The 22,259-nt window shown below is 39.6% G+C and overlaps 1 protein-coding gene across 49 annotated transcripts in view; it reads left to right on the forward strand.

Moving 5' to 3' along the window:
* Positions 1–22,259, forward strand: part of PTPRD (protein tyrosine phosphatase receptor type D) — a 2,308,694-nt gene that overhangs the window by 1,753,663 nt on the left and 532,772 nt on the right. Inside the window, exon 1 of one of the 49 annotated variants that reach the window (XM_046022092.1) lies at positions 4,016–4,267. The exons of the other annotated variants lie outside the window; for them this stretch is intronic. The gene's annotated coding sequence lies outside the window, so the exon portion shown is untranslated. Of the gene's footprint in view, positions 1–4,015; positions 4,268–22,259 lie in introns of those variants that run through there. 49 annotated transcript variants of the gene reach the window in all.

Consider the following 22,259-nt stretch of genomic DNA (forward strand, 5'->3'; position numbering starts at 1 on the left):
TATATAGGAAGAAATCTCAGATATTCATTTCGCTACCTTTTGAAACTATATTCAGAATATGTCATTTGAACCTATGTCATGTTTCTCCATTATAACTGCATTAAAAAAAAAACTGGCTCTTACAAAGAAAATATAAGCAACAAGTATTTGATTCCTGGTTAATAATGTATAATCAGAATAGAAGTAAAAACACACAGTTTGAAGTCAAGCCGATATAGGTTTAAAATTCTATCTTGGCCACTTGTCTAATTACGTCAGCATGGCCAAATTATCCTCTTGGATCCTGTTTTCTCACTTGTACAATGGGCCTAATTATACTTAACTACCAAGGCAGTTATTAAGACTGGAGCCAAGGCAACAGACGTGAAACTTTTAATCTCTAGCCACATGATCGAAACATAAGTTTTACAGAGCAATATTTAGTATTTATAACACTCTTCTTTCTTTTCTTTCCTGCTTTCATTTCTTTTGCTTAAAAAATTGTTCATGACCCAGTAGGTTTGTTACCCATGAAAGGTCATGATGTACCTTTTGAAAATAGTGGGACAGCATGATGTTTTAGTATATAATACAAGAGTAACAAATGATTACTATCATTGTTGTTATGATTATTTTTAGTCTTTTTAGGATGTTTCATTATAGATGAGAATAAAATCTTTCAAGTACTTCTAGGAACTAACTCCCTTGGATGGGGTCCAAAATAGACTCATACTCATTGTATGCTGAATTATGCACTAGAGGGGGTTGTGTTATTGCAAAGTTCCTGTGTGCTATTCATAACAGAATGTTAAAGCAGAAAGGAACTAAGAACATGTCTAGTCCCATTTCTTCATTTTCCTTCATTTAAGTAGAGTTTTAAGATATTCTATATTTTTGCTCATGGATAAGTGGGAAAAACTGATCTAGAACTGGCAGGTAACTAGGAAGAGTTAGGGACAAGGTGACACTGGGTCATGATATCTGGGTTTTGTGTCTGCTTCTCTCACCAAATAGTTGGGTCACCTTAAACTCTCAGGGATTTCAGTTTCATTACCTGTAAACTTAGGTGATTTCAACAGATGATTAGCCCACCTTGATGTTCTTTGACTTCAAATCTCCAAACAGTAAACACTCCCAGAGGTTATATGAGATGCCACAGAGTGTTGTTTTGTTACAAATCTGCTGTGAATGTATTAAAGTTTGTATATGGGGTGGCTGCCTAGCCCACAGCTGCTCAGATGTGCAGAGTCTGGCTTTTGTTTACTCAATCCCCTAGATCCCTAAGGCTGGATCTTGCAGAATAATAGCTCAGAATCCATTGTTGCCTTCTCCTACAGCTACTTCTTTCAAGATGTTTGTTTATTGTGGGACAGGAGCATCTAGTACCTCCTTATGTCAGCAAAGTATGGTCCTTGGGCTATTCTCACTTACTAACACAATTCTCTATCTCCTCTTCTTTCTGGATCCCTTTGCTACCTCTTTATTGCTCATGTTGGTAATGATCATTGCTGACATTTTCTAAGCAGTCTAACTGACTATCAGTGGGGTGGGTTATTTCTTTAACTACACTCCCAGATAGCAGTCAGAATTCCCAGCCGGAATCTTTTAAAATCAGGTCAAATTTGGTCAGACTTCCTCAAAATTAACAGAGGCATGGGTGTCTTCCCACGAAATGCAACATAAAATGATTTTTAGGGTTTTAAAAACTTCCTTTTCTTTTCTTCTTCTTTTTTTTCTTCTGACATTGAGCTTTGCAGGAGAACAGGGTTCATCAGTTTATGGAGGAGGATGTGGCAATGAGAAAGACGAATCAGTTTACACCTTGAGTGAGAATCACCGGTGTGGAGCTCAGATTTTTTTTTAATTCATCCTTAAGTCATAGAAACAAGGACCCATCATAACTTGTTCAACCTTTCAGTTCCTCACGTCATCAGAAAGACTGGAGGGTAAACCTGGCTCTGGGGGTGACTTGAACAGAGAGAAATTTCTTCTTTTTACTATAAGGCTAACCATTTAAAAAATAATAATGATAAAATAAAAAAGCAGGCACAGAGGCGAGTCATGCCAGAATAATCCCTCGCCCTTCAAATTGCTGGAAAACTAAACTTAATTTAGCAAGACTCCTTGCAAAAATAGGTGGCTTCTTTTTGGAGTACAAAAGGGGAAGAGGATTACTGACCAATCCTTCAGTATGTTTCAGGAGTACAGCATGCAGATGGTGGGAACAAATGCCAGCTTGAGATAATAGTCAGGATGCTGGATCATTAGTCTGAACCTAAGAGGTCTGCTTACCTTTGCCCTTTCAAAAAGCCTCCAGCCTGCAGGGATAAGTATAGTGTGTATGTGCTGCCCTGAGTGCAGAATGAGCAAGGGGGATGGCTGGAGGCCCTGCCTTTACTTTATTTAACCTTTCTGACCAGGTTTCTAATAAAATTGTGGTAGGCCAATTGCCAGTGGTGGCTTCCAGCTGCTGACTTTCTCCACATGCTGGAGATCCTGTGAGGAGGAGTGAAGAAGGTTAAAATGTGCCTGTTAGCTAACAACCTGTCCAGTGTGTTCTGTGGATGAAGGGTTCACAGCTGAAGCTTGTGCAGCGGAACAACTGAGTGCATGTCTAGGGAAAGGTGTTATGGTGTTGTTCTTCAGAGAAGCGGGGAGCAGTGAATTTCCAACATCCTAAACACAAGTAGAATGGAAGCAAGACAAGAATTATCCCATTAAGGTTGATTAGAGACGTCCTTTTCTTCCTCTCTGACTCCAAAGTAGATTCTACAAGCATCCCCGAATAAGACGGCCAAGGTGAACCGGGGCGGACACAAACTGTCTCCTCAACGCGCGCTCCTTACATATTATTATAACTCCTTTGCATGCGGGCGCAATCAGCATTTTTTCCCCCATTGTGCCGGGATGCAGAGCAGGAAGCACCCGTGTGTGCATCTCTTAGGAGATGAGTGAATTTGTTAGAGGGGGTCTTTTCTGGCCTGGTGGATGGATGCTGGGGAGTGACGTCACCCCGCCCCCTCCTCCGCGTGTTTGTGTGTGTGTGTGTGTGTGTGTGTGTGTGTGTGTGTGTGTGTGTGTGGTGCGCCTCCTTCACCCACCTCTCCTGCCTGCCCCTCCTTCGTCCAGCTCTCCGTCCCTTTCAGTGGGTCAGTGGTCCAGATTCAGGGATTCGCCAGCGGGCGCAGCGGGCCTGGCTCTCCCTGCGCCCGGGCGCACCCACACTCACACTCTCGCGCTGGCAACGCGCACACACAATCTCCCAGCGCTGGGGCACCGCGATTCCGTGGGATCCCCAGCACGGTTACGAGGATTTTAGAAACCACTCAGACAAGGAAACAAAGAAAGAAGCTTTCCGATCACTTTCCTGATCTTTTTCATTTAAATTCCCCAACAAATCATCTCGCCTCTAACCATAACCACCAGGTTCACGCCAGGTCCAAGGACTGGACTGGACTGACCATCCCACCTCCTGGCTCTTGACTCCGCTCGGGCCGGTCTCCAGGCTTCGCTTCGCCCCATCTCCCCCGCTCCCCTCCCCTCCCCCCCCCCCCCCGGCCTCAGTTTCTGGTTACCTCTCGAGTGCTCTTCACTTTTGGGGGGAAGAAGAGAAGAAGGGGAGGGAGGCGCTGAGGGGGGCAGCCGAGTTGCTATTTGTGGCCAAAGAATCCTCTTTAAAAGAATCAGCAGCAGGAAGGAGAAAACGAGAGAAGCGGAGGGAGGAGAGGAGACCCGGCCCCGGACCCCCTAGCCGCGAGCAGCGGAGCATCGAGGAGCGGGAGGAGGAGGAAGAGCAGGAGGAGGAGGGAGAGCAGACACAGCGGCGGCGGGAGCAGCCTGCGAAGCGAGCGCAGGGCGAGCAGGAGCGGGAGGAGGAGAAACCAAACCGCCGCGGAAGCCTCCGGCTCAGAAGGGCCAGGAGGACGGCCCGAGAGGAGGAGGAGGAGGAGGCGGAGGAGGAGGAGGAGAAGGGGGTAGGGGTGGAGGGAGGGCGGGGGGACGCGCTCCTCTGGATGCTGGATTTTGGGTTTTTGGACTCACTCGCTGACTCTCCTCCACTTCCTCGCTCTGGACTGGGCTGGCCATTCGAGGGCCGGGCGGCGGCAGCGACTGGGGGGAATCCCGCGGCGGCGGCCGAAGCTCCGCGGGATTAAATTGGCCGCCCAGAGGCGGCTGTTTAGGCAGGCGCGGGCTGCGCGGCCGTGGCGGGGCGCGAAGGCGCTGGGGAAAAGTGCTGGTGGCGGCGCGGGAGGCGGTGGCGGCGGTTGCCCGGAGCCAACATGACCAGGTAAGTCCCCGAGTGACCCGGTCCGCCCCCCTTTGCCCTCCCCTCCCTAAGCCCGGGGCTTGCCCTGAGCCCGGATCAGGCAGCCGGCGCCTCCCCGGCCGGAGCTTCCCACTCCCGCGTCCGCGAGCCCAGCGCCCCGGCACCGGAGCGCACACAGTTTGCTCTTCTGAACCTCCTTGGGCAGAGGTCCTCCTCCTCCCCTGCACGGTTCGCTTGTCGTTTAAAAACCTCAGACCAAGGGAGAGTGGCAATTCTAGAGAATGAGGGTGTTTGTGTATGTTTATTTGTGCGACCCCCTCTCTCTCCTCCTAGGGTGGGTAGAGTATTGGGGAAATGGAGGAGCTCTGGGGCAGTCGGACCCTACCCAGGGATTCTGCCTCTGCGTGTATCTATATCTATCTATCTATCTATCTATCTATCTATCATCTTCTTCTTCGTCTTCTTCTTTTTCTTTTCTTTTCTTTCTTCTTTTTTTTTTTAAGAGGCTGTGATTACTGTTTTAAGGAGGGCTGGTTATGGTGAGGGGGCGAATTCTTTTTCTTTCTTTCCTCTGAACTAGTGGGGGGAAGGAGAAATAGCAGGAATCAAAGTCTACAGGGCTGCCATAGAGGAGGGGGATTGTTTTGGAGACCTTTCCATGGCAGAACCAAAGATCCTAGTTCTGCTACGGGAATCTGCTGTTCTTACCCATTCCGTAGGGAAGGGAACGGAGAATTTATAATGAAAAATCCAAGTTGTAGGAAACAATTTTAAAAGAAAGCCACAACAAACCAAAGGTTCTTGGCTTCTCTATCGATTTACTGTAGCTTTTATGTAGGCATGTAGAAAACTTGGATTGTTTATCTATGAGGTTGATTTTCATTTACAAACATTAACAAATGAAGTCAGTTTTCTTATGCTTAAAAAAAAATTGAACACTGAAGTGTAAGCTGAGCTTTCATTAATTGGGTGTTCTAGGATTCTGAACAGTAGTTAAATTCCCCAAAACCCGGACTATCACATCTACTTGTATTGTTTCCAGCTCGCCTCCCAGTACACGACTTGCCAAATGTCTCTGTTTTCTAAAATTCTTAGAGTGATCCCCCAAGACCAAGCTATAGTTTGTGACTTAAGCACCCAAGAATATTCCTGAGGGATCACTCTTCCTGTATTTTCTCTTAAAGTTTTGTTTTTTGTTTTTTCCCCCCATTTTAGATGCCTATAGACACAGTGGCAGTGACTTAACAGAGCTTAGCACACTCATTTTGAGCCTCAGAGACTAGTAACTGCTTGTGACTTGAGAGAGATTTGCTCTTAGACTTGCAGAGCTACAGACATGGACATTTCCCTTTGATGTGTTCGTTCCAACCATCCTGTAATAACACACATATGGGGAGTTGGTCCATCCGTTCATACTTTTGACTCTTTGGCTATTCTGTCTGTTTGAAAGTGTACACACCCACTACTCAACTTGAGTAAAACCAAGGTGATGTACCAGGACTTGAAATATCCTGATTTTAAGGAATATTTAGTTGATACCAACCTAAAGATTGTGTTATGTTGGCAATATGATGATATCCAGAACAATGCTTGTATTATACTTATTTTGAAAGCATATTCTGTTATATGCCACAGATAGATATTATTTTATTGATTTAGCAAAGAGAATAAATTTTCAAAGCTAGATGTCCAAATTCTTGAAATAGACATCCTAAATGGACATGGAAGGAAAATTTCTCCACCTCCCACCTCCCATAATTATGTACTGTACTTTGCTTTTCAATGGAGCTAGCAATTCTGTGACAGATTTTTAAAATTCACCCTCATGCTATCAGCTATTATTGTACTTTCAAAGTGTGAAATTGACAAGCTGGTCAGTTTCATGAATTCAGCTGTCAGATTGTGTCCAGTTAAAAATTGCTAAAAGCTGTAAATGTGCCTGCCTGGAATTTTCTTTTGTAAAAGAAAGACAGCAAGAGGATGAGGCTTAAGGGGTGTTATTAATTGTACATCTTTTAAAATAGGGGCACTCCAATGTGAGTTTTTATCACTGGCTGTTGTTGGAAAATACATGTCGATTTCTACTATTTTAAAAGTGGCCTTCAGTTTGTATCAATATTTCATTTAAAATAGTGAGCACTTTACTTAGAAATTATCTGTTCTTAAACACTTCATTATAATAAGTATAACAAGAATGAAATTCAAAGAGGAAAAGTGTCTCTCGAATATATTTTAATATATTTGAGTAATATATCACTTTTTTGTAATGACATGTAAAGAGGTGGATGTTAAATATTTTATTGTGGAGGTTATGTAACCCAAATTCTTCTTGGACCAGTGCAGTGATAGTTACTAAAGTAATGAAATGTGAGGAACTTCTTTAATATATGTGTATTTTGGTAGATAACCATGAAAGTAAAACTGATTAAAGTATTAAATACAGTGACTTGATTTGCCTTTTAAGAATGACATTCATGTAAAGCCAGAATATCTCCAAGTGGAGAACTGAGAATTGGAATCCCCTCATCTGCTGCTGTTCGCTGAGCCACTAGGGGCCTGTATTACTGTTCTTATATCCAGGAGATACCCTCCTATGGCAGATGCAAACCCTTCCTAGAGAGACATTACAAAAAAAAAGTAGGCAGTCCCCTAAGTTTTTCTTTTGTTTTTAACCTATTAACTCATGCTCTAGTGTTAGTCATGGACATTGATTGAAGAGTTTTTCAAGAACATTATTTATAGAGCTTCTGAAACTATGATGGTGTAAGGTGATTTTTTTTTCACATAAAATGTGAAACAAAGGAATTATTTGTGTAAATTCATATGTGATCCCAGATTCTCAGCGTATGCCAAGGATAAACAAGTAGGAACATTAATAACTTTTTTTTATTGGACTGATAAGGATATTATTTGCATAATGTGGGGTTAAAAGATAAATGAAGCAGAATTACTTTAAGGAAAGTGTAGTCATAGATTGATGGTGTGATTAAACTTGCTTTGTAAGTGCTGTGCAAGTTAGTATGGAAGGAGAATCTGAGGCTCAGTCCAGTTTAGTCAGCACTTGAGGGACCTGGACTGAAGATGCACTATACATTTTTAAGTGTCAACTAGTTTCACAAATTTGAAATCGACCAGCTGTGGCAATCTTGATGGACATTAGGCAATAAGGTCAAGTACACTTACACTGTTCCTTTGTTGATTTTCAGTTTTTCAAACTGACAAGGGTGACTGTTGGTAAAAGAGCACGCTACTGGCATTTGCATATTGGATTTCCTTCAGGTCCAGCTTGATTTATCAAGCCATGAAACAATTCTATTTTTAAAAAAAGATGCTATGGATAAATGAGAATTCATTAACACAATCCTATATAAAAAGGGCCATTTCAGAAAAGATGGATTTCTCAAGGTGATTTTGCTTTAAAACCACCCTTCTTCAGTTTCAGTGGTGTAGTTGGGTAGTCTGCGAGGTAAAGTATGTGTGTGCTCTAACTTGTGATCCTGAGAGCTCAAACTTTTACACTCACATCTTTACATCTGTGCACTTAACCTTTGCTCAAGGGTACCCTTTTAGTTGCCCCAAAGTTCCTGGTTATCTCACAAATGAACTTTACCTTTGACATAGTGTGCTCAACTGAGTGGCCACAGAGTATACGTTTAGGATTGGTATTACAAGATATATGAAGTGCTAAATATACAGCTGTAAGTATTCAGTTTTCCAGAGTACTCACAGAATGTATTATTTTTTTCCCTGTTTCCTTAAAGGGACAGTAGCTTTTGGCTGAAAAGTTTAGTGTGATAAAATAAGTTCTATTTCAAGCCAGGTCTACTCTGGGTGTCTTATTGCTTTATGGAGTTATTTACCTTTTCTTTGTACTGTTTGGTTTCTTTGAAAAATTCATTTTGGAAAGCTACTTACTTGTGATGGCACAAAGGCAACGTACAGCCTGAAGCAAAGTCGGTGTTTAAAAACACTTCTTTTTATATTACTAATGATTTGCCAAGAAAGAGCAAAGAGAGGAGTTATTCTTTCTGTGCCCTACAGGATTGAGGATTCCCGTGTAACACATCATCTAAGATACTGGTAACATGTAAGAAGATTGCTTAGAAGGGATTTTTCAGTGAATTTTATTCCAACAAACATCACTTGTTTAAGCTTCTGTAATTTCATAGCGCAGTGACATTTTCAGCAAAGGATCCATTTGTTTGGGGATATGCTTTCTATATGGATAATCTCATTTTTCTTATAATTAGTACTTGATAACACTTAAAATTTGATGCTTGGCTTGCATTTGTTTTGACAATTGAAGTATCCAATTCCCTCCCCCATTTTTCAAATAAAAATGTGTTTCAGCTCTTTCACAGTTAAGTCCTTAAAAAAGATAGCTGAGCGAATATATGGCTTGTGCTTCCTGATTGTTCATTATGTGAAATTATAGCCTTAGACGTAAAAGTTCAGCATTTTCTTTGCGTCATAAGTCTTGGGGAGGTCAAAGAGCAAATACTTATATGTTACAGCAGTCTCTGACCTAATGCAACCTAAATAATAAAGTCATGACAGTGGCACTAGACTGAAGCATTAATGAAATAGAATTGTTACAAGAAGTATTTCAGGAAATCACATTTAGGTCCTCTGCCCCTTGTTTCCCCTTTAATAAATTGCCCACTTAGCTTTCATGTAATCAACAGTCAGTTTGCATTTTCTTCTTTTAACATTTAATCATCAAATATTTTAAGGCTTAGACATTAATTTAAGTATTATATCCACATATACTGCCATATTCTCAAAACAATGTGTTGGGGGGGAAATGACTAAAATTATGCCAGTAATGTCCTGCCTTCTCCCTTTCCAGATAATCCATTCAGTATCTTTCTGTTTATTATTTTCTATTTGGTGCTGATACATATAATTGGATCATGTCAATACTTGTCAGTTTGTCTATTCCCTTTTAAAAATTACAGAAAAAATAGAGCAAAACTGAACTTTTTATTCACTTTTCAACATTTACTGTCCCTCAAATCGAGTTCCTATGTGTCATAGTTGAGTAAATTAAATGAAAGAATTGACAATCTGGGAAGCTAAGACAACTGATTTTGTCTACAAGCCAGCAGATCAGGTGTACCTGTAGATAAGTAATGTTGAGACAACTTAGATGATCCTTATTCCCCACCTGCAGTAAGCAAGCCTTGCTTTCCTTTGCAAATGACTGTTCTTAACTGCCAGGCTTTTCTTTGGCTCCTTCAGCATCTGTAACAAAATACAAAAGCAAAAGCAGCCATCTGAAGCTGGGCTTTCTCCAAATTCTTTGGATTTTCACTGACCAGAAACCCTGTTTAACTTTGACATTCAGATAACAATGTCAGAAGCATTGTGACCTTCACCACATTGCTATTTACTGGATTTAAGCTGTGTAACTCTTGTCAGTTTCATGAAATTGATTGAATTTATAAATTCTTAATTGTCTTTTTTTAACAGCCTTTGGGCTATATTCCTTAATGCAGCAGTGGCTAACTAACTTGAGATTGTGAATTACATTGAGAGAACAGCACTTCTCCATATCATTTTGGGATTAGGAGATATTGTACTTTCAGATATATAAAATGATCATCTGTAATCATTGGGTCAAAACTGATAAGAGACTTCCCTTGTAAGCTTCAGTAAATCAATATCTCTTATTAACAAAAATTTTTATGTTAGTTCTGATCTTATAAATAATTGAAAATTAGTTCTTGTTTCATTTTATTTAATCCTGTTAGTATATAATGTATATAAAGGTAATGCTAATGATTGTAAAATCTCAACTGACTTCCTTCCTTCCATCCTTTCTCCCCCCCCCCTTCTTTCCTTCTCTTCTCCTTTTCCTCCTTCTCCTTCTGCTGCTGCAGTGAAAAGAACATAAATTTGATGCAAGCAGAACTGAATTTAAACATTAGTTTTGTCACTTGTATGTGGAATTTTGGGGGAAGTTATATAACATTTCAGTGTCTCGGTTTCATCATCTGTAAAGTGGAGAAAATAACCATAGATACAATGAAAACCCAGTTAGATAATAAAAATTTATCTTATTTTTCGTTAATAAAAATCCTGGATGTAAGAGTTACGTAAGGAACATGTATACATTAATGCTAGTCTCTCTGATAGAATTCTGCTGTCTTTAGTTATCTGCTGTAAATTATCGCTACCTGTCTTAAAAATTAGGACTTGTTGGTTATGGACGTTTTGTGTAGGTTTGTTCAGTTTTCACTGTTGTGTACCTGCTAGTATTACCACACATACTAGAACTGCAGTTTCTTTCCAGCATGTTGATTGAAGTCTGTATACATCAGAACATCATGGGACACTATCTTGGAAAGCTTTTAAAGCAAAAGCTAGAAATGATTTTACCTTAAGTACACAAAGAGAGCATTTTGTTTTAAAGTAAAAAAAAATTGTATTAGTAGATTCTTGCTAATATTTGATGTGGAGCTGCGGTCTGGGGGAAGAAGTATTTAGAAAAGTACTTAATTAAAATAGTGAACCAAAATAATTGCCTTTTTTTTTTTCTTTAATGGTAGTGCATCTTAGAAAGCTCCTTAGCTCTTTGCCCAGTGCAGCTGTCTTTCCCTGAAAGATCAGGTTTCAAGAGCAATGATGGATGGTGGGTGCCTGTAGCCAGTTGTGGGGTTTGTTCTGAGGTCAAATGTATTGATGGAGGATAGGAATTTACTGCCTTCTGTCTCTCCCTAAGATCTGCCAGTACAATTTCACAGAGAAAAATTAGACTAGACACATCAAATGCTGATCCACTGTCCCATTTGTTTTCAATGTTTAAAATATTTTTTTCTTCCATTCCCCCTTCCTCATGTTCTATCCCAACTGAAAGGACTTTTTGAGCGTGTGCACTAATGGTTTACTGCAAGTAGACCCTGGCATCTTTGTAAAAACAAATCAAACTACTTGCAATAGTAACTTAATTGAAATATTGTTAAAGGATTTTAAGAAAGAAACAAAATATGTCTACCCATTTTCATGGTTCTGTTTGAAACAGTTCAGTATGATTTTTAGGTTTTGTACTTTATTTAAAGGGATCTATCAAGATTATTTGGCTTGTTGGGAATGATGTAAATATTGTGAATCTACTTAATGACCGAGGAATGATTTTCACTTTTTTCCTAGGTGAAAAAATTGTGGTATTTTTTTTTTTTTTTAAGATTTTTAATTTATTTGAAGACAGAAATCACAAGTAGTCGGAGAGGCAGGCAGAGAGAGAGGAGGAGACAGGCTCCCTGCCGAGTAGAGATCCCGATGTGGGGCTTTTTCCCAGGACCCTGGGATCATGACCGGAGCCGAAGGCAGAGGCTTTAACCCACTGAGCCACCCAGGCACCCTGAAAAATTGTGGTATTTTTAAAGGAATAAATTTTGGGAAACATCTTCCACTGGAAACATCCCATGGATGGTAGCTGTTCTCTCTGAGCTCTTTCTTTGGCACTTTTTTCATCAACATTGTTTCCTCTTAATCTGATGTTTTGGCCTCTGTATCTCCATTTTGTCATTTTTTCTGTGGCCCTCATCAGGTCGCCATTTATCCTGTCTTCCGTGATATTCCTATCCACCTCTCACAGAAGCAATGATTTCTGGTAGATGAACTTCAAAATAAATTTCCTAACTTCTTAATGAACTTCCAGACCTGATTTTATTTTTTTTATCTGCCTGTTAGATAGTTGAAAAATAGAAGACTCTCCTGTATCTCACACTATACGTTTTGTAAACCTAAAGCACTATCTAACATCCATGCACAAATCGACTTATTTTTTCTTGGTACCTCATCATCTGATTTACCTCTGCACTAGAAACTTGGGTGTCACCTTTGTCTCCTTCCTTCCTTTCATTCTTGTCCCCGCTCAATTTTGCAGGTTTGATTCCTGTAATCTCTTTTAACCTTATCACTCCTTTTCAACTGTGTCCCTTTGCCGTATTGTTGACACACTCAACACACCATTCATAGCTGCCTAGGCGATCTCTGTGTTCTCACACTTCTCTCAATTCTTCCTGAAAACTTTCATTTTTCTGAAATGCCAACCTTCTCAAGTCTGCATACCCAGGTACCGAATCCTCAATACAGCAGTCCAAGCACTTTGCAATCAAACAAACATCCTCCCTCACACTCCAGGTACTCACCTTCCAGCAGCATCCAGAGTCCCTGCCATCAGGGAGAAGACTGCTCCCAGCACGTCTGGTTCTGACAGTACCGTCTCTGGAATCCCCTTTCTCTACCAGCTGTCCTAACTTGCATCCCTTGAAGTCCTTCTAATTATTCTCTCATTTTCTTATTCTCAGCTCAAGTACTGTGCCCTTTTCTTTGAATTTAGTTGGAGTTGAATTTAATTGAAATGAATGTGAAGAATACTTGTTCATTTGAAACCTCTTATGATGCTTGGGACACATATAGGTAAAAACCAAATTTCTGTTAATTTTTCTCATATTGGAAGTACAGTAGCAGTGGTCGATGTGTCAATTCATATGAGTACCTACCATGTGCCAGGCATTCGATATGGCACTTTTTTTCAGTACCACATTTAGTATCTAAAGTAACTGTGTGTAAGTTTGATGATTTTGTTATCACCAGTTTATTTAGGAGGAAACTGATTCATTGAAAGGTTAAGTGACTTGCCCAAGGTTACACAGCTAGAAATAGTGAAGAAGGAACTTAAAGCCACGGTTTTAAGTCAAGTGATATTATAGTCCCAACTCTCATCCACTCCATCTTAACCCTCAATGTATGCTTATGTCTGACAGGATTTTTAAAATTTATTTCACATACAGCAGGCAAATAAAACCAATATGGTGCTTTCTTGATCCAAACTCAGGAAGAATCTTAAGTGTTAATGTAGGTTGTCCTTCCCTCATTTCTAATGAATCTCTTTTGCTCCGTTCTCTGACCAGAGGCATTGATTTTTTTTTTTTTCCTATACTTAGATTTGGGCTAGATGTTCTTTTTGTGGCAGTCACCTTCCAACTCCAGAATTATGTGCTTTTCAGGCCAGTGACACAACAGCCTGAGCTCTGGAGCAGAAGTGGTTAAACAACATATATTCACCAAAAATAGTTTTTAAAAATCACAGAGGCTGACATTTTCATAACTGCCAAACAGGTAAGGAATCAAAGCATTTTTACAAAGAGAAATATGGATCCAGCAGGACTATCTGAGGAACAGCTTCCCATCAAAGAAATGAAATTATGCCAAGTGACTTATATATGCATTCTATTTATTGGCAGCCTACCTTACCCCGTTGTATCTGGGGAGTTTAGTCAATTATAATGTCTCTTCTAAAAATACTCTATTTTCATTGCATTCCTGTTAATTTCATTATCAATAACAGATGGATGATTTGATAAGTTTTTCTCCATTTAATCTATTTTGTGAAGGTTTAACTTTTTTTTCTTTTTTGCGGAGGCTTCCGAGATCTATTTCTGGGTTAATTATGATTTTATAAGTAATACAATAAAGGATTTACATTTGTTTGATGATTTGGAAAATTATTTTTTTCTCTGGTAACAAGGCACCCTGAAGTTTTAAATCAGACATGGTACATAAAATAAAGTTACATGGAAAATGCTCTGGTCTTTTATGGCTCTTCTAGAATGTCAACAGTTAAGTGTTCTTTGCCCCGGCTTCTAATGCACTTCTTACAATCATACACTGTCTTGTTTAACCATGTTTTCCTATGAGTTTATCTGTAAACGCAGCCTCTGAGAAGCCTGGAGAAGGGTATCCTACATTCTCTGGGTAATGTGTAGGGAGGCCAGTTACAATCTTAATAAATGTGTTTTGATGATAACAGTTATAAATTAAGAATGACAAATTCCATAAATATTGTTATGCGTATTCAGGTACTACCAGAGAAATGATTCCCTAAATACATTTGAGTCTGATTTTACTGTTATTTAGACTCAACGTGATCTGATTTATTTTTACTGAAAAAAATTAGGAAATCTATAATTTAAATTTTGATTTAAAATTTGTCACTTAAAATCTATTTTCTCTAAAAATTTGTCACTTCAAATCTGTTATCCCAAGTATACCAAAATGAACATTAACTTCCTTTCAACCAAATTATACACTATCTTCTGATATATTCTCCGACATCTGTTGGCAAGGTCCCCATCATCTTTTGCCTGGTTTGCAGCCTCTCTGTGTTCAGTTGAGAACACACTATTGTTGCTCCTCTGCTCTGTAGCCAGTGTAATCTTTAAGCAACCCGGAGTTTCTCCTCCAAATATACTGATGGTCCCACATTTCCTTGAAGTATGTCTTGAAATAGGCAACAAAATCACCTGACCTTTGGTGCCTTTCCCTTTGCCTTGTCTCTTGCCACCTTGTCATTCTTATGTTCATTTTCTCTGTTCCCTTCATCTCACCCTCAATGCATGTACAGTCCAGCAACATAAAATTATTTGCTGTTTCTGAGATGCACTACTCTGTCTTTTCCATCTTTAATTTTGAGCGTGTCCTCTCCTTTCATGTGTAAAGTCCCTTCCCCTTCCATTTTTGCCCGAGTCACCTCTTCCATCATCTCTTCCTTTGCTATCTTGGCTGACAACTCTTCTAGGAAGACTTCCCACTCTCCCAAGACTGGATATCCTTTATGCACTAAACAAGCACTGAATAAATTTGACAGTTAATGTATATCATAATGTATTGCAATTGCTTACTTATGGTCTGAAGAATTACAAATTCTTTGAAGCTGAAACCCATGTCTTCTTCCCAGTGGGATCTCTAGTACCTAGCCCATGACCTTGCTCAGTGTAGTCATAATATTGACACATAGTTGTTAAGTATTCCATGAACAGATTAAGTGTGAGCAGAAAAATCAGGGATAGATTAGGTCATGGCCCAAATCTTATAACCCATATGTTAATATTTAACTCTACAGTTAATGGTCTTATTATCAGTTGCTCTTTAGTAATTAATTTTTACTTTACTTCAGCTAAGTTTCACTTACCTAGTTCTCTACCAAACCATGGCAAAGCCAAATCTGAGTATACTGTCTGTATCTACTCGTATGTCACTAGACAAGACAAATCTGCCTTTACATCTGGCTGGGGTAGGAATTCCCAGATGCACTTAATTCTGACACATGGTCATTATTGAACCAAAAGCCATTGCTTGGCATGATTGTAGCTTGTATTTGTTTTCATTTTAAAGGACTTCATCCAGGCTGCCAAATGTACAACAGGTGCCTTCATTTTATACTTGCCAATCTGTTGTTATTCAAATGACCGCCGGAAAAGAGACTAATGGTATCTAATAAAATTGATCTCAGTTCTGGCAAGCCAGGCTCACAAGAGCACGAGGGGTAGGAAGTGCAGTGTGGAAATATGGTGGTGGTGAGTGTGCCTGGTGAAGCATACAGTTTTTAGGAGGTGACATATGTCTCACACATAGGCCCCTTGATTATGTGGAGCCATGGAAATTTTTCTGCAGCCTAGTGTTCCTTAAACACGAGGATTTGTAACATCGAATCTTATTTTTGATGGACTTGCTGGGTGGCACGTGGACAGGACTGGTTGTGCCAGCTTATGGATGAATGGCTATGCCGTGTCTGTAAGGCACACGTAGGTAAACTTTTCATGCCAAAGAGCTGGCAGGTATGATCGCTTTTACTTGCTGTCATCAGAAATTTGCCTCACTGACATCATAAATTCTCTGCAAGACTTGACTATTAACAGAGTAAACCAGGAGAGGAATGTATCAGTTTGCAAGTAGGAGCTCATGTTTGGACATTTTCGTTCAGACTGTGTGTGTATAATTTCTTGGGGTTTTCTTATGTTGTATAGGAAGCTGGCCCATGGAAACCTTAGCCACTAAGGGAAATAAACTTTTGACGACTGGCCATCAAAAGTTAAAAGCATAAGTATTGGCAAATGTTAGAACCAGTTCTCACAAGGACATGGGATTGCTTTTTTTTTTTTTTTACTATCCACCCGCTCTCCCATTTATGTATTCATTCTTTAAAGTGCCACACATTAAACTCCCTTAAATGCAAGGAACTGTGGGAATATACAGATGAACAAAACACTGCCAAGTATAATTTGCATGGACAAATAGACCGAGATCTAGATTCTTAAGATTTTGAGAAATATGTGCTACATAAAATCCGTTTCCTATTGGAGAGCTTTGTGTTGTCATGTGGAAAAAAAGCTACTCAAGTTCCATTATGATACTGGAACTTATGGACTCACTAAATAGTAGTAATAACCACTACTAGAATAAGAGAGAACAGCTATAGCCTTAGCTACCTAGCCACACGTCACTTAGCTCCACAGTTAACTGAGCTCATCTAATTTCTTGTGACCTAGCATATAGAATAGTTCTTAGGTTAGGATTTGGCTATTATTGGACCATCTTTTTGTATTATTTATACCCATCCTACTTGAAAAAGGATTTTGGCAGCTATTAAATCATATGCTTCATTATCCTTAATAAATCACCTTGGTAGAGCAGACAATGGATTATTGTACAGATGGTTAGTTTCTATGAGAAATTTTTAAAAATATGCAACTTCTTAGCCTCATTCTGACTAATATTTTATTTCAAAGCATTTTTAAAATGATAGAGCCCTTGGGGCGCCTGGGTGGCTCAGTGGATTAAGCCGCTGCCTTTGGCTCAGGTCATGATCTCAGGGTCCTGGGATTGAGCCCCACATTGGGCTCTCTGCTCCACAGGGAGCCTGCTTCCTCCTCTCTCTCTCTGCCTGCCTCTCTGCCTACTTGTGATCTCTCTCTCTGTCAAATAAATAAAATAATAAAATCTTTAAAAAAAATAAATAAAATAAAATGATAGAGCCCTTAATGGGTTATGCTGAACTAGATACTTAGTGAGTGGTGTTTGTCCTAAAAAATAATAATAATAAATAACTATATATGTAAAAGTAACATAAATATGATTAACAGTGCTTAACAAATGTATTTAAGAGGACTGCTACCATTTCTTTTTTTTTTCTTTTTTTTGGTGGGGCTGTTACCATTTCTAATTGTGTAAATTTTTCGAAATAATCGTCATGATTTAGAGGTAAAGATGCACGTTGAAGTAGGAGGATTTTTTAGTAGTTGTTTTTTTTTTTGCAGTTAGAATTGAGAAAAGTAATGAAATAGAAAAAAACTTGCATCCTCAAGACTTATGAATATATTATTACTTTTAGGTAAAGAGGAAACAAATTATCTTTTAGGTATTTTGAGCATAAGACTCTTTTTCTTTTTTGATTATTTATGTACCAGAGTGAGAAACTCCACTGTTTTTGTGTCTCCAGATGAGAATGAAACACATTTCTTTCTGTCAAATAGCTGCCTTGGCCTCTTTGTTGTAGGGATAGCCATTTCTCAGAGAGTAAATGGGAAGTTTTCCAAAGGTGTTAGGACATTAGATTAAATCTTATGTGGTTTAGCTGAGGAAACTAAGACCCCAAGAGTTGAAGAGACTTCACTGTCCTAGCTGGCCCTTCCACCTTGGTCTCCTGAACTCTAAGCCATTCTTTTCCATAATTAATGCTTTCCCTGACAGAAATCGGGTCTTGTCCAAGGCATTGCTGGTTCTGAGTTAGAGGAAGGTTCTACATCAGAACCTACATCAGATAGTAACTGCTTTGATAAGAATTCTACTGTCTTTTTCTCATCAAAATTCAAGGGAGGGGGATCTGAGGGGCTCAGTCTGTTGAGCATCCAACTCTTGATTTTGGCTCAGGTCCTGATCTCAAGGTCATGGGATTGAGCCCTGTGTGGGGCTTTGCACTCATCTGCAAGTCTGCTTGAGATTTGAGTTTCTCTCACTCTCTCTATCCCTCTCCCTGCTCACATACTCTCTCTAAAATAAATATTTAAAAAAAATTTCAAGGGAAAGAAAATTTTCAAGGCAAAGAAAAGGACCTAGATCTTCCTTATCACATATATGGATATATATATATACACACATACATATATATCCATAAGATTCCAAGTCTCCTTACTACTTAATTAAAATTTAATATGATTGTAAACTTAGTTTTGCTAGCTGTATTTCAAGTGGTTGGTATCCCCATGGAGTTAGTGGGTGTGATAGAACAGCACAGATGTTTCCATTGTTGCACGAAGTTGCATTGCACAACACTAGCCTACCTGATCAGTCTGTAATGTCAGTTGGTATTTTTAAGGTTTCATATGTAACAAAATAAAGTAGACCATTTATGTACTGACAACAGCCATTGATCTTAGTAGGAAAGAATGTACCTGCCAGATGTAGGTGAAAGATACTGTGTCTCAGAAATACATCCTTAAGGAAAGTGAATTGATAGCGGAATCTCTGCTCTGTGTCTCATGACAAATATGCATACTCTTTACTTTGTCCCTGCATAATGGAGAGGAGGGACACCTGTCTTGAAGTCAAGGAAGGAGGCAAATTCATGACCCCTGGTTCCATCACATGTCCTCTCATTCCGTTAGCAGTCTTTTCTGTTATTTTCCAAGCCATTTCACCTTCAGAGGGTCCCTAAGAAGGAGTAAGTGGTGGCAGGGTGGCTGAAAGGAGTGGCTCAGGAGTGTGGTTGTATTCTTTAACATCCAAACACTAGGCTTTGACAGTGAATGGGGACACTCTTTATGGGACAGGTGTAGACTAGGCCTTTTTTTTTAAAATTTTTATTTATTTATTTATTTGACAGACAGACAGAGATCATAAGGAGGCAGAGATGCAGATGGGGATGGGGGGGGGTGGGGAAGCAGGCTTACCGCTGAGCAGAGAGCCGGATGCGGGGCTTGATCCCAGGACCCTGAGATTATGACCTGAGCCAAAGGCAGAGGCTTAACCCGCTGAGCCACTCAGGTGCCCCTAGACTAGGCCTTTCTAAGCCAACTGGATAGTTCTGATATCTTAAAGCTCCATATGCAGAGCAGAGCAAATGTGTCTTTGGTAGGCTGGCTGAAATGGGCAAGTGGGAAGCCTGAAGGAAATCCCAGGGATGCAAAAGCGTTACTTACCCAGCCTTCACTTAGTATCTTTCTTACTGTCCTTTTGCTTTATTATAATGCTCTAGAATCTTGTCAGGGGTCAAGCCAAACCAGTGTCACCTGTAATTAATGCTGACAAGCAGGTATCAGAAAACCTGTTAGAAGTCACTGAAACGAATGTGGGGTGGATGAGGACCTCCATACTAACCCCTGACAATTCAGTGGGGATGAAAGGCAGAGCCGTTCAGACAATTCTAAGCCTACACCTTAGCCCCTCCCAGACCCAGGCAAGGGTTAAAAATTCATTTTAATGTTTTTATAGAGCAATAATAGAATAGTCAGGGGAAGGGGGAGGGATAAAAGCTGAACTAATTTATAACAATTCCTGGAAACATAGCCTCACTTTCTCTCAACCAGCCTCTCTTTTGGTCACAGAATCTGAGATAATTGTTCCCAAATGCCTTTCTCTTTTCCCTTAACATCTTAAATCTCTATCACCTCCCACAGGGAGCACCACAGGTTCTGATATTTTTAGTTGCAGCCTTTGCATTTTTCAGGTAGATTTTTTTTTTTTTTGCATTTTTACTATAGTTATAGAAAGAAGTTACTATGTTTTAAATATATATGCTTTAGAAACTAGGTAGCAACAGTTAGGAGTAGTTTCTTGTTGTTGTTTGGTTTTAATCAGTTCTGAGACTCTTTGTGGTTATGTATCTCCAGTTACATAATCAAAATCAGCAAAAACAGGTTTCTGGGGGATAAGTGTTTTCAAAGGCAGTTGTTTAGAAATACAGTTGGTGTATTAAGCTGTATTCATAGCTTTAAAAAAAAGAGGCAAAGGTCTCTGTTAGGGTATTGTATATATGCGATGGTGAGGGTGCTTGGTACAAAATAAATTGGGGGTTGCTTAGGACCACGAAATGTGTCTCCCACCCCATTCTCAGAATATTTCTCAATTAAGAAAATAACAAAGGTTGTTTCCATTTCACTTATAACAGGTTTATTTATCTCCTTACCAAAAGGATTCATGGCAGGGATGGGAGTGCTTATGCTTCAGGACATTTTCAGCCTTCTTAACAAAGTGGAAAAGTGGAAGGTCTGCTTTGAGGCAATTCATCCACTAGATCCTGAGGATGCTCACCTCTTGCAACGTCCATTGTTTCAGGTCTTCGCTTCTTATTGTGTTTATGAGTACCAACTCTATCAGTAACCAAGGTGAAAATCGGGTTCCTCTGGTAATTAAAGATTTAAATCTCAGTGGTTGTAAGAATATTATGATAGGACAGGAGCTATATAAAACAGCCACGCATTTTCACCCCAGAAAGATATAGTAGTCCATCCCTCAAGCTCACCACACTGCAATCATGGTTTATAGTGCTCTAGGTAAGAACATTGAACTTGAATTCATCATTATAGAAAGGATACTGAGAACTTTCAGGTAAGGTGACATGGTGATCCATATATGACACTGTTCCTTGTTGGTAAAAGGCTCTTGCACATATTATTACAGGCCCTGGAGAATATGCAATATTAGATCCAGGATGGTACTGCAGTTAATTGATGTAACTGGTGCCAAAGGGTCACAAAGTCCATTAAAGGGGCAATTAATCATTTTTTATCATTTAATTATCTGAAAAAAATTAAGGATGGGCATGATTAGTGTTCAGAAATATGTAGTTTATGTGTTAGTATTTATTTTATTTTTTATTTTTTAAAGATTTTATTTCTTTATTTGACAGAGAGAGATCACAAATAGGCAGAAAGGCAGGCAGAGAGAGAGGGGGAAGCAGGCTCCCTGCTGAGCAGAGAGCCCAATGCAGGGCTTGATCCTCGGACCCTGAGACTATGACCTGAGCCCAAGGCAGAGGCTCAACCCACTGAGCCACCCAGGCACCCCTGTGTTAGTACTTTAAATTTATGTAATTAGGGGCACCTGGGTGGCTCAGTGGGTTAAGCCACTGCCTTCAGCTCAGGTCATGATCTCAGCGTCCTGGGATGGGGCCCCACATGGGGTTCTCTGCTCAGCGGGGAGCCTGCCTCCCCCTCTCTCTGCCTGCCTCTCTGTCTACTTGTGATCTCTCTCTCTCTCTCTCTGTCAAATAAATAAATAAAATCTTTTAAAAAATTATGTAATTATAGCCCTGCCAAATTAAATCTGAGCCCCAGGGTAGCTGACATTCTGAGTAGAACCGAGAAATGCACAGAAATGTGGAACATCCCACTTGGGTCTGTCTGACAAGTGGCAGAGTAAGAAAAGGTAGCTTGGGTTATAGCAGGGTGATTTGAAAGAAAATATGAATCCAAAGTAGTTTTTTCTATGTACTGCTCTAATACAGTGATCAAGCAATACTCTTTTCACTTTTCTCTACCCCTTTTATTCTTCTATAAATAAAGTGAAAAAGCAGTATAATCTCATTACAGAAAATTTAGGCTGGGAAAAAAAAAGTCACTAATAATCGTATTACTTAATCGTATTACTTGAAAACAACCCACTGTTCTGACTTGAGTAAAATTTTTGGTCCTTTATATTCTAGTGAATTTTCTGTTAAATGTCAGTTAACATTTTAGCATAAATACATTTTTCCCATCTTGCCTCATATGATCGTTGTCCTTAATGGCTGCCCAATATTGCATTGACTAGAAGTGTCTCTTTCCCTATGTTAGCCATTTGTGGTCCCCCCCCCCATTTATCTCACTATTTCAAATACAAAGCTTAAAAGAACATTTTAATGGAGATAATTTTTTTCTGTATTTTGTATTATTTCTCTTAGGATCAATACATGGAAGTGGTGTCACTAGGTCAAAGGATATGAATGTTTTTATGACTTTTGAAACATGTTGCCAAATTGCATTCCAGAAAGGATGTGTGTCTTGATAATGCCACTCTTACTGGTGGAGGATACTAGTTTTTTTGTTTTTTTTCTTTCCCTTTGTCAGTTTGAAAACAATCATCTAGGTTTTCTTGATGTAATAGACAAAACACAGCCTCCTTAGTATTTTAATATGAATTTATTTAATTACTAAAGATATAATTTCTCCCTAATGTTTGTTTGCAG

This window comes from Meles meles, chromosome 11 (genome assembly GCF_922984935.1).
Source record: "Meles meles chromosome 11, mMelMel3.1 paternal haplotype, whole genome shotgun sequence".
NCBI classification, from domain to species: Eukaryota; Metazoa; Chordata; class Mammalia; order Carnivora; family Mustelidae; genus Meles; species Meles meles.